Here is a 13,845-nt window from a genome sequence, read left to right on the forward strand (position 1 = left end):
CCGCAACCTCCACCTCCTGAGTTCAAGTGATTCTCCCGCTCAGCCTCCCGAGTAGCTGGGATTACAGGCATGCACCACCACACCCAGCTAATTTTTGTATTTTTAGTAGAAATGGTGGGGCGGGGGGGGGGGGGGGGTCCACCACGTTGGCCAGGCTGGTCTTGAACTCCTGACCTCAAGTGATTCAGCTGCCTCAGCCTCCCAAAGTGCTGGGATTACAGGCATGAGCCACCACACTCAGCTAGTACAGACTTTAATTTGGGAGAGCAGCCTGGATTATCCAGATGGGCCCAATCTAACCACATGAGCTGTTAAAAGAAGAGAATGCTCTTCAGCTGGAAGCAGAAGAGAACTGAGGCAACAGGGAAAGTCAGAGATTCAAGGCATGAGATCCACTGCTACTGGCTTTGAAAATAGAGAAAGGGGGCTGTGATCCAAGGCAGACAGCCAGCAAAGACATAGGAACTTCATTCCTCCAACCACATGGAGCTGAATTCTGCCAACAACCTAATGATCTTGAAAGCAGATTCATCCCCAGGATCTCAAAAAAGGAACACGGCCCTGTCCACACCTGATTTTACCTTATAAAACCTGAAACAGAGAACCAGCTGAGTCACGTTTGCCTGGACTTGCAACCTACAAGACTGTGAGATAATAAAATGGATGGCCAGCCTGGGTAACATGGGGAGACTCTGTCTCTACAAAAAATAATAATAATAACAATTAATTAATTAATTAGCTGGACATGGTGGCAAGCATCTATAGTCCCAGTTACTTGGGAGACTCAGGCAGGAAGAACACTTGAGCCCAGGAGGTTGAGGCTGCAGTGAGCTAAGATTGCACCAATGGACTCCAGCATGGGTGACAGAACAAGATCCTGTCTCAAAAAACAGTAATAATAAAATAAAAATAAATGAATATGTTACTAATATTAGTCTGCCTATTAACAAGACTAATGGATGGCATTAGTCTGTTTTCATGCTGCTGATAAAGACATAACCAAGACTGGGCAACTTATAAAAAAAGAAAGTGATTTAATGAACTCAGTTCCACATGGCTAGGGAGACCTCACAATCATGGTGGAAGGTGTAAGGCATGTTTCACATGGCAGCAGACAAGAGAAAAGAACTTGTGCAGGGAAACTGTCCTTTATAAAACCATCAGATCTCATGAGACTTATTCACTATCACGAGAAGAACATGGAAAAGACCTGCCCCCATGATTCAATTATCTCCCACCAGGCCCCTCCCACAACCCATGGGAATTGTGGGAGCTACAATTCAGGATGAGATTTGAGTAGGGACACAGCCAAACCATATCATGGATGTTGCTTTAAGTTGCTAACTGTGTGATAATTTTTTATGGCAACAATAGAACACTAATAGAGTCCACCACGACCTTAGGGCTTGAGCCATACGAGCAAGCCCATGTATGGGCTCTAAGCTGACTGTGTTCTGACCTCAGTGCCACCTCTACTTACAAGACTCAGGGAGGCAGGAATGGAAGCAGGTACCCAACCTGGTCGAATCCCCTCCCCCACTGCTACCGCCCCCACCACCAACAGGCCCTTCCAAATGATGTTCTCACTTGCTTTCAATTGATGTGGTAATGTCATGCTCTCCAGAGTCAGTGTTAAGTTGTGCCTGACATGGGCCACACATTCCTTATGTGAATGAGATCTCTCTCCTCTTCCGCCCATGAGACCCTCACCTCTCCTTGCCACAGTGTAAGGAAGGCAGGGATGCAATCATTATTGAAGGAGATCACATTCTGGGAATACAGTGATTACTACCTAAAAAGTTCAAAAGAAGGCATGGTTGGAAGATGAGTTATTCCACATTAGACTATAAAATTCTGAACAAGACCAGAAAACAAATTATCATTCACACATTTCTGCATACTCTAAGACTCGCATGTGTGGGCATCCTCAGTGAAGCACAATAACAACTTTGGAGATGGTCCAATACTCACAGGCAGCCTGATGGATGATGCTGTATCACGAAGAATGCTGTATCAGCATTAAATAAATCAAATTAGGGAACCACAGAGGCTGGAAGATCTATATTGCTTCAATACAAACAGATTCTGGAGAGCTCTAGAGTTGTAAAAGCAGCATTGTTACCTTTTCATCATGATGGAAGATGCAAACTTAGCCAGGAACAGTATATTTGATGATCAAGATCACAAAGAAATGGTTTCCAGTCCTGAACAGAAATCTCCATGTGCACCGATTGGACAAAAAATAAATTCAAAAGTACCATTTTTCTACACATTGTTCTAAACTTTCATTGACACATCATATGGGCCTTACATGGGTCCGTGAATTTTTGTGATATAATTTGTGATAATTTTTAATCATATTGCTTATATAGAGAGAGGCCCACAAAATAATCTTGCCCAGGGCCCTGCATACCCAGAAGCAGCCTTTGTTAAACCCTTCAACAGCAGTGCTGTTGGCTGACTGTAGTTCACTGATTCTCCTCAATAAATTTACTTGATGGCCAACTTTCAGAGCTAGAAGCAGAGGCTTCTCCCAACCCCACCTCCACCTTACCTAGATGGGGCTAGTTAGAGAGACAGATGTGGAACGCAAGCTTCCCAGTGTCCCTTCAGACATCCTCAGGGATTACATTCTTCGTCAGCTGCTGGTTGGGAGTACCCCGAGTTCTCTGCCTGCATAAATCAAGAGTGGCAACTTCGGGTTGGCTTTTCTGCATAAGTTAATCCCAGGTCACATAAATGGAGTATAATTCAGTTCAAACCATCAGATTATAGAACAGTAGAGCCAGAAAGCACCTGAGAAACTCATCTGCTTCAAATACCACATTTTTCATGTTGGGATACTGAGGCCTAGAAACTAAAGTCAGTTCCCCGAAAGTCTCACAGGGCAGATCCAGGTATCTGCACCAAGCGCTCATCTATGCTGGGGGTAATGGGGGTACAGAAGCTATAGAGCATGTTGGTTAGGAGACTGAGCTCTGGAGTCAGGTTGTCAATATTTGAACGTCTATCTCAGTTTTTCTATAAGAAAAATGAGCATAACAATAATAGTACCTGATTCATAATGAAAATTACATGATAAGATATATGTAAAGAGTTTAGCCCAATGCCGGGCACCTAAAGAGTACTAAATGAACAGGGCTCATATCACTGTGTAAGGCTGCTTCACCAGTCAAGTAATGTTGATCTAACTCTACCTAAGCCTGGACTTAGCAGAGCAAAGCCATTCTGCAGGCATTCCTGAGAACCTGCTATATGCCACATACACTGCCAGACCCTGGGGGAGCATGCACAAAGGGGTTTACTGGAATGACAGACATAGATGGTGGGAGATGCCAAACTCCAATCTAGAGACCATGTTAGCACATGAAACCTGCAGACCCTCCTTCTCCTGCAACCCTGAAACTCACTGCAGTTTAGCTTCTAGCCTTCACACTTCCTTGCTCTTGCTAAGGTTACAGGATTGTCAAATTCAAAGGACAAATGCCTACCCTTGTCTTTGTTGAGTATTTACCTTTCTTTAAACAGCCCTTGAAGCCGTTGGTGTATTAGTCTGCTCAGGTTGCCATAACACTACATCGCAGACTGGGTGGCTTAAAAACAGAAATTTATTTTCTCACAGCTCTGGAGGCTGGAAGTTCAAGATCAAGATGTTGGCAAGGATGATTTCTGGTGAGGCCTCTATTCCTGGCTTGCAGATGGTACCTCTTTGCTATGTCCTCACTTGGCCTTTTCTCTCGGGGGAGAGAGAGAGAGAGAGAGAGAGAGAGAGAGAGAGAGAGAGAGAGAGAGAGATCTCCCTTTTCTTATAGACACTAGTCCTATCAGATATGGGACCTATCCTCATAACTTCACTTAACCTTAATTACTTTCTTAAAGTTTCTTAACTCCACATACAGTCACATTGGAAATTAAGGCTTCAATACATGAATTTGCGGGGTAGGGGAGGCAGGCCATAACACTTCGCTTTCGTGACATGGCTCTCTCATGGTTCTCCCCTAACCCTGTAACCACTCCTTCATAGTTTCTCTGCCTCTGAAGGCTGGAGTTCCCCAGTTTCATTGTCTCCACCCAGCTACACATTTCCTGAGTGATCACACCCACATGCATGGTTTTTACTTCCACATCCATGTGTATGGCACCTGAATCTGTATCTCCAACTTAGATTTCTCTCCTGGCTCCACATCTGTATATCCCACTGCCTGTTGGCCATCTTGATGTCCCACAGAAATGCCTGAGCATCTTCCCACATCAACCTACTGCTTTTCTAAGTTTTTGTGTCTCCACCATCTAAACTAGAAATCTGGGGTTATCTTTGACTCTTTCCTCTTTGTTCACTGTACAACCCATGAATAGGAATGCCAGCTCTTTTGTCTCCTTTATTTCCAGCACTTACTATACTGCCTAATTTAAAGCAGGCATTCACTAACTATCATGAATAAAATCAAGAATAAATGCATCCCTCATTCCCTACATCTAATCACCAAGTTCTGTTGAATCTATTCCCCAAGTAGCTCTCAAATCTGTACCATTTTCTTCTTCCACGCTATCCCTGTTTATCTCTCCAGGCTTGCTTTAGTCTCCCCACCACCCCCCGATTCTCTCCTCTACACACACACATATTCATCCTAGACACAAGCCATGCCGCCATGTTCTCGCATCTCCACAACTGTACACATGCCCTTCCTGTGGAAATATCTTGGTCACTCTCTTCACTTAACTCAAGTTTTCCTTCCTATAAGAAGCTTCCTGAACCACCATCCTATTCAGACCTCAGGCCAGACTCCTGTATATATTACCACTACAGAACGGATCACACGATATGCTAACATCTCTATTCTTTTCTGATGTCCAACCACCACTGAAGATAGAAACTGTCTGCCAACCATCTCAATAGCCAGGGCACTAAAAATCATGAGAAACAGTGGCCAGAATCACAGACTGTAGAGTCAAAGTGACGTGGCTTCAGATACTAATTCTGCCTCTTAAGCCCTCTGGGCTTTCGTCTTTTTATCTCTCAAATGTTGGGGGCAGGAGGGAATTAGATGTGCTGCATGGGATAAGTTTGTTAGAGGAATTATTAAATGAGGTAGCACATGCAAAGCACTTAGTGCACAGCTTAGTACATACTAGGGTCTTGGTTACCAAATGAACTAATTAATTCATGCTGAGAGTTAAGTATACAAGATGAGTAATTTTTTCTGTCTCACATATCTTCTCCCTATGCTTCCTTGACCAAGATGCAGTGTTGTAATTGGGAAGGTGCAACTCTTATCAGAACCATCCCCAATTCATTCGGTGCAACAATGTTGGACTATGTTGAACTACCTCCTGGAACAACGGGACCTACGTCATCAGGGTTTAGGCTGGGGGGTGCTCTCTGGAGGGTAAAATGGCTTGTACAACACCGCTCAGGAAGCGTTATTCCCTGGCTTCTCACTCTCCCTGCCACATCCTCTCTCTTTTTCTCACCAATAGGCCACATGCCCTGTACTCTGGGACTGCACCTCTGCGTAAGAGTGAATTGGAAACCTTGGGTGACAAAGTGACACAGTACAAATCTAGTCAGAGATGACACGTTTTTTCATCTAAGCAGAAGCAGCTCATTTGGCTCTACTTCAGGTTTTTAAATAAAATCCAAGGAGATGTTGACTAAATTGGGTTGAGGAAAACCTAATTATCTCTACAGAAGTTTTAAGAACTAAAGTGCTCCAGGTGGGGTGTTTCCAGACACATCATCACTATGGTATTGGTTTGGAATGGATTTTCCATTTTTCCATCGTTTCTCATGGAAAATAATATTTTATTTAATAGATTTAATTAATACATTAATGAGAAACAATGAAAAATATTCATGGAAGATAATCCATCCCAATCCATACCATAGCATACCAGTAACAAAGGCTTGGTGTGGGGACAGGGAGGGTGAGTGCGGAGCTAACATCCCTTAAAGGGATCTGTATGAAGCTAAAACTCCTAGTCGAGCAAAACTCGAAACAATTACATGTGAAGCAATTCTCACAGTACTGAGGATTTTCAAAAATAGGCAATAAAGGAATAAAGTCTCTTTGCTATCATGGTTACTATTGTCGCTTTTTTGTTTTGGTTTGGCTGGGATTTTAATAACCTGTGTACAATGAGGCTTTTGTCCCCTCTCTGGAAGCGGTGGGCAGGGGGTTGATACAGTTTAGTCTACGTCATGGACAATTGTCCTTCCTTCGGGCTGCCTACCATTTGAGTCTCCTGCCTCTATTTGGAGCGTTGCCTTTCTTATGAGTCTTCATGAGTCCTTAGCCCCCTTTCCACCATAAAAGCTGAAATGTATTACCTTTCTCAGCATCCTTTGCAGGTAGTTATGGGCACAGGATCTAGAACCCACCCATCAGAAGCACCCACCCTGGAGTCTGAACCAGACGCTAGGGTACAAAGAAACAGCAACTCAGACCCTCTGTAGAGGTGGTGGCAGCGGCAGCAAGACTGCGTTGCCACAGCAGCAGTGGCAGCAGTGCTGTCCCCAGCCTGCACCTGGAGCAGATATTCTACTGTGACAAGAGCAGAATACACATCTGGTGAGGCCGATGAGAATGACATCTTCACCAGAGCACCCTGTGGCATGATTTTGGGTACAGTGTCCTGCTACTGTAGCTCCAAGCCTGGTTTTCAAACTCTCCTAGAACCCAATAAATGAGTTTAAATCAGATGGAGTCTGTGTTGCCTACAACTAAGAATTCTGGCAGCACCTATAATCCCAGCACTCGGGGAAGCCAAGATGATAGGACTGCTTGAGACCAGGAGTTCAAGACCAGCCTGGGAAACATAGCAAGACCCAGTCTCTTCAAAAAGTTTTAAAATTGGCTGGTCATGGTGGCATGTGCCTATAGTCCCAGCTGCTCAGGAGGCTGAGGCAGGAGGATTGCTTAAACCTAAGAGTTTGAGGCTGCAGTGAGCCATGATCATGCCACTGCACTTTCAGACTAGCAACAGAGCAAAACCCCATCTTAAAAATAATAATAATAATTGTGACATATTCCAAGAGCCTAAGGGTGTGATGGGGTGAGGGGAGAACATTCGTAAAGCTGGAGCTGGAAGTTCCCATCTCTGGGAAGTAAAGAGTCAGTGGTGATACACTGTTCTGATCACCACAAGAGAGATGGTCACATATGAGGGGCTTTTAACATCCCAGCCCCCAGACAAGGCAGCTGGGGCACAGTGGGCAATTAGCTGATGCTGATGGGTATACACAGCCACATGCTGAGTGTAGCATAAAAGAAAAGAGATTGAAGCAACTAACTGTACTAGACTGAACGTGGAAGTGTCCAGAGAGCAGGCAATAGGTGCCCATGAACGGAGAACATCTGAAACCACAAAGTGAAAATCTGTAATCCCCTGGGTCTGTCTCTCAGTCTGTTTTGAATACAGTTCCCATTTCTGTTAACACAACTCTAGAGGTATTCAAGTAAGTGGCTCCAACTATTTACTTTTGAGAAATTAATTCAACAGAATTTTAGCAAGAATGTATTGCCTAATGCTCTGGTTTCTCTTCCTAACGAATAAATCTTTCACCTTTTACTAAAGATTTCCATGGAGAGGAACAATTATGAGTTTATAACTGAATTTTTTGGTGTCCTGCTTAGTCAGGGCTCATTATTAAAAAAAAAAAAAAAAAAAAAAAAAAAAAAAGAATGTGTTGCCTGTAGAATACCAAAGCCGGATTTTTTTAAGGATTCAGATATGAATTAGATGGAGGCCTCAATATCTATATATTTACAGAAATGTCGTATTACATGCTCAAACAGTATTTCAATTAATTCCAAATGTTACATTGTTTTGATACTTCTCACAAAAAATATTTTTACTAACAATGTAATTTTGTTCTTAAAAAAAATGCTTCCAAAGTATACAAAAAGGGTTTATTTTCTTTTTCGGAATTTTTTTTTTTTTTTTTTTTTTTGAGATGGAGTCCCTCTCTGTCACCAAGGCTGGAATGTAGTAGAACAATCTTGGCTCACTGCAGGCTTCACCTTCCAGTCTCAGGGGATTCTCCTGCCTCAGCCTCTCAAGTAGCTGGGACTACAGGAGTGTATCACATCATGCCCAGCCAATTTTTGTATTTTGTTGGAGATGGGGTTTCACCATGGTTTGGCCAGACAGGTCTTGAACTCCTAACCTCAAGTGATCCACCTATCTCTGCATCCTGAAGTGCTGAGATTACAGGCATGAGCCACCGTTTCCAGCCTAGAGTTTATTTTCTTACACATATAAAATATACCCATGCATTCTTGTAAATTCCCAATCTAAAAAAATCAAGTATTCTAGATACAGAAAATCTCTATCTGGCCTATAGGTTACAAAGTTTCAGAAACAGAAGATAGGAGATGCCTTTTCTTTAAAAATCTGTTTCTTAGAAAATTCAGAACAAATTCTTCACCTTCGAGATTTCTCAGCAAGTGCCTTTGGAGTGACATTATGAACACTGATAGAGATGTCCCAATGCCAGGTAAAAGAGAAGGAAATCCTTTATTCCGATTTGCTTAACACACAGCTTTGAGATGACAATAGAAGTCAGAGTTCAATGTGGTCTCTTTCCATATTAGACATACTTCCAATGTTGAGAATGAGAATAACTTCGATTTCACCACAGACCCTGGGAGTGTGGACAGTGGGGCCAGGAGCCAGCCTGGCACACGTGCGTGACCCTCACAGCAGGGCCAGGCACAGTGTGTTCACAGGCACTGAAAGCTGTCTTTGACCCCGCTTTCTCCACCCCACTGTGTAATGTTAATATCTTGTTCCACCAAGAAATCCCAGACAAGCTCTGCTGTGGCCTCACAGGAAACTCAGGGTCCAGCTCAAGTCCTTTGATCCTCATGTTTGCTGTTATTCTGGGCCTGCAGGTCCCTCAGACTCCCCGCAGGGACCCCCTATGTTTGGCGTCCAGCTCTTCTGCAGCTTGCTTGCTCCTCCTCCATGGGTCCTCAGACCAGTTACTAGCATGAGACCACTTCCTATCCCAGACAAGCAACTCCCAAGGAAGAGACACAGAAGCTCAATGCTTCTACAAAATCCTGTGATCTGGGGCTTTGGGGTGACAGTGTAGACCTTCCCTTCCGGAAAGCAATGGCCTCCATCCACTTGTTCCACAGCTGCCCACTTCTACACAGGGCCCCGCAACCAAGATATTCTGGCAGAAGTTTCCAAAAACTTCTTTAGTCAGTAGCAATGTATTTTTAAGGTTTCCATGCCCAGTTTTTGCTCAGAAAGTAACCCCACAGGGTCCTCCGCACTGGTACAAGAGGACCAATCAAGACTGGACATGCTCCAGAGAAGGGGTGGCAGGGGCTAGAGACTGGGTAATAAAAACTGTTGAACAGGCCCGGCGCAGTGGTTGACACCTGTAATCTCAGCACTTTGGGAGGCTGAGGTGGGTAGATCATGAGGTCAGGAAATCAAGACCATCCTGGCTAACATGATGAAACCCTGCGTCTACTAAAGATACAAAAATTAGCGGGTATGGTAGCGCACACCTGTATTACTACCTACTCAGGAGGCTGAACCAGGTGAATTGCTTGCACCTGAGAGGCAGAGCTTGCAGCGAGCCGAGATTGCACCACGGCACTCCAGCCTGGGTGACGGAGCGAGACTCCATCCAAAAAAAATGTTGAACCACAAGGTTTGGAGAGCTTTCTGGGTGGTGAACACATTGAGGTGCTGGGAAGATGGGGCACTGTGGAAGGGCATGGAAGCTCCATACCACATACACCCTAACCCTTACCCTATGTGTCTCTTCCATTTTGGCTGTTCCCAAGTTGTATATTTTAAACAACTAAACATAAATAAAATGTTTTTCCTGAGTCCTTTAAGCCACTCCAGCAAATTACCAGATGAGGAGGAAGTCATGGGAATCCCCAGTTTATAGCCAGTCAATCAGAAGTAAGCATGAGCTGGGATTTGCAACCGGTATCTGAGATGAGGGTAATTTTGTGGAACCGAGCCCTTTAACTTTGGGAGCTGATAATAACATCAGGTAGGCAGTCTCAGAATTGAATTGAACTGTTGAACACGAAGTTCATGTTATAAAATTGATTAGAGTTAGAGAAAACACCCCAGAAACACCCACGACTCCACTCCATAAATTCCAAAGCAATAGGATGCCTGCTTTTCCAGGAGCCAATTTACTTTGCTATTCCTTTGCCAATGGAGAAGATTAAATGCAAACACCCCCAAAGGCCACGGACCAACAAGTCATGGTCCAGTGCTTGAGAGATGAGGAGGTATAGTAGTCTCCTCAGGCTGCCTAACAGAATGTCACGAGCTGACTGGCTTAAACAACAACAATGTATCTTCTCACAGTTATGGAGACTAGAAATCCAAGGTCAACTTGCCACTGGGTTGCTGTCTGGTGAGGGATTTCTCCTTGGGTTGCAGATGACCACCTTCTCGCCGTGTCTTCCCATGGTTTTTCCTCTGTGTGCATGTGGAGAGACAAAAAGAGAGGCCTGTTTCTCTTCTTATAAGGACATCAGTCCTATTGGCTTAGGGTTCCACAGTTAAAACCTCATTTAACCTTAATTACTTCTCTGACGGCCCTGTTTCCAAATAGAGACACATTGGGGTTTTGGGTTTCAACATATGGATTTGAGGGGTGGGGAGGTCACAACTCACCTCATGACAGGAGGGATGCCTCTGTTCTCCAGCACCAACCTGCGCCACTGCTTCCAGTTACAGGATCAGAGGATTACAGAACATTAGAGGTGGGAGGAACAGTAACTAGCTGCTTCATCTAATAGTGGAAACTTGGTTTCCAGACAGGTGAAGTGACTTGCTCATGGATATAGCTACTGAGGGGTAAGTTTGAGAATGGAACCCAGACTCCCTCCTGGCAGGTCAGTACTCCTGTTCACTGACTTGTGCAGGCTCCCAAAGGGAGCTCCTAAGAGAAGACATCAAGGGTCCAAATCTTGAGTTATTAGTAAAGGAGGTCTTTAGAATAACCTGCTACCTTATTGTGAAAGATTTTCCTCAAGGGAGCCATGAAATGTATGATTGGTAAAAATTCAATATAAAACAAACTACCATCAGAGATTACTACAAACAACTCTAGGCACATAAACCAGTAAATCTAGAAGAAATGGATAAATTCCTAGAAACTGACACCCTCCCAAGACTAAACCAGGACGACGTTGAATCCCTGAATAGACCAATAACAAGGTCTGAAGCTGAGACAGCAATTAATAGCTTACCAACCAAAAAAAAAGTCCAGGACCAGACAGGTTCACAGCTGAATTCTACCAGACATACAAAGAGGAGACGGTACCATTCCTTCTGAAGCTATTCTAAACAATACAAAAAGAGGGAATCTTCCCTAACTCATTTTATGAGACCAACATCATCCTGATACCAAAACCTGGCAGAGACACACTAAAAAAGAATATTTCCGGCTAATATCCATGATGAACATCAATGCAACAATCTTAAATAAAATACTGGCAAACCGAATACAATAGCACATCAAAAAGCTTATCCACCATGATCAAGTAGGCTTCATCCTGGGGATGCAAGGCTGGTTCAACATAAGAATCTATAGACATAATCCGTCACATAAACAGAACCAAAGACAAAAACCACATGATTATCTCAATAGATGCAGAGAAGGCCTTTCACAAAATTCAACAGCCCTTTATGCTAAAAACTCTCAATAAACTAGGTATCGATGGAATGTATCACAAAATAATAAAACCTATTTATGACAAACCCACAGCCAATATCATACTGAACGGGCAAAAACTAGAAGTATTCCCTTTGAAATCTGGCACTAGACAGGGGTGCCCTCTTTCATCACTCCTATTCAATATAGTATTGGAAGTTCTAGCCAGAGCAATCAGGCAAGAAAATGAAATACAGGGTATTCAATTAGGAAAAGAGGAAGTCAAATTGTCTCTATTTGTAGCTGACATGGTTCTATATTTAGAAGACCCTATTGTTTCAGCCCAAATTTTTTTTTTTTTTTTGAGACAGAGTTTCGCTCTTGTTACCCAGGCTGGAGTGCAATGGCGCGATCTCGGCTCACCGCAACCTCCGCCTCCTGGGTTCAGGCAATTCTCCTGCCTCAGCCTCCTAAGTAGCTGGGATTACAGGCATGTGCCACCATGCCCAGCTAACTTTTTGTATTTTTAGTAGAGACGGGGTTTCACCTTGTTGACCAGGATGGTCTCGATCTCTCGACCTCGTGATCCACCCGCCTCGGCCTCCCAAAGTGCTGGGATTACAGGCTTGAGCCACCGCGCCCGGCAGTCCAAAATCTTAAGATAATAAGCAACTTCAGCAAAGTCTCAGGATACAAAATCAATGTGCAAAAATCACAAGCATTCCTATACACCAATAACTGACAGAGAACCAAATCATGAGCGAACTCCCATTCACGGTTGCTACAAAGAGAATAAAATATCTAGGGATACAGCTAACAAAGGCTGTAAAGGACCTCTTCAAGGAGAACTACAAACCATTGCTCAACAAAATAAGAGAGGACACAAACAGATGAAAAAACATTCCATGATCATGGTTAGAAAAAATCAGTATCATGAAAATGGCCATATTGCCCAAAGCAATTTATAGATTCAATGCTATCCCCATCAAGCTACCACTGACCTTCTTCACATAACTGGAAAAAAAAACACCTTAAATTTCATATGGAACCAAAAAAGAGCCCACATAGCCAAGATAATCCCAAGCAAAAAAGAACAAAGCTGGAGGCATCACACTACCTGACTTCAAACTATACTACAAGGCTACAGTAATCAAAACAGCATGGTACTGGTACCAAAACAGAATATAGACCAATGGAACAGAGCAGAGACCTCAGAAACAATGTCACGCATCTACAACCATCTGATCTTTGACAAACCTGACAAAAACCAGCAAAGGGGAAAGGATTCCCTGTTTAATAAATGTTGTTGGGAAAACTGGCTAGCCATGTACAGAAAGCTGAAACTGAACCCCTTCCTTACACCTTATACAAAAATTAACTCCAGATGGATTAAAGATTTAAACATAAGACCTAATACCATAAAAAGCCTAGAAGAAAACTTAGGCAATACCATTCAGGACCTAGGCATAGGCAAGGACTTCATGACTAAAACTTCAAAAGCAATGGCAGCAAGAGCCAAAATAGACAAATGGGACCTAATTAAGCTTAAGAACTTCTTCACAGCAAAAGAAACTATCATTAGAGTAAACTGGCAACCAACAGAATGGGAAAAAATTTTTGCAAGCTACCCATCTGACAAAGGGCTAATATCCAGAATCTACAAAGAACTAAAACAAATTTACAAGAAAAAAAAAAAAAACAATCCCATCAAAAAGGCGAAGGATATGAACAGACACTTTTCAAAAGAAGACATTTATGCAGCCAACAAACATATTAAAAAATGTTCATCATCACTGATCATTAAAGAAATGCAAACCAAAACCACATTGAGATACCATCTCATGCCAGTTAGAATGGCAATCATTAAAAAATCTGGAGACAACAGATGCTGGAGAGGATGTGGAGAAATAGGAATGCTTTTACACTGTTGATGAGAGTGTAAATTAGTTCAACCATTGCAGAAGACAGTGTGGCGATTCCTCAAGGACCTAGAAATAGAAATTACATTTGACCCAGCAATCCCATTACTGGGTATATACCCAAAGGATTATAACTCTTTCTATTATAAAGACACATGCACATATATGTTTCTTGTGGCACTGTTTACAATGGCAAAGACTTGGAACCAACCCAAATGTCCATCAAGGATAGACTGGATAAAGAAAATGTGGCACATATACACCATGGAATACTATGCAGCC

General features: G+C 43.1%; 1 long non-coding RNA gene and 1 other non-coding gene across 2 annotated transcripts in view; one reads left to right on the top strand and one right to left on the bottom strand.

The window, feature by feature from the left end:
* Positions 1–7,525: 7,525 nt before the first annotated feature.
* On the top strand, positions 7,526–7,642 carry LOC120364373 (U5 spliceosomal RNA). Its single transcript, XR_005579635.1, has one exon. It is a non-coding gene; the product is annotated as a U5 spliceosomal RNA (small nuclear RNA).
* Positions 7,643–10,378: 2,736 nt separating this feature from the next.
* Positions 10,379–13,845, bottom strand: part of LOC141584556 (uncharacterized) — a 30,286-nt gene continuing 26,819 nt past the window's right edge. The window contains exon 3 of the long non-coding RNA XR_012517639.1: positions 10,379–10,464. This is a non-coding gene — a long non-coding RNA (uncharacterized LOC141584556). The remainder of the gene's footprint in view (positions 10,465–13,845) is intronic.

Source organism: Saimiri boliviensis, chromosome 5 (genome assembly GCF_048565385.1).
Source record: "Saimiri boliviensis isolate mSaiBol1 chromosome 5, mSaiBol1.pri, whole genome shotgun sequence".
Classification (NCBI taxonomy): Eukaryota; Metazoa; Chordata; class Mammalia; order Primates; family Cebidae; genus Saimiri; species Saimiri boliviensis.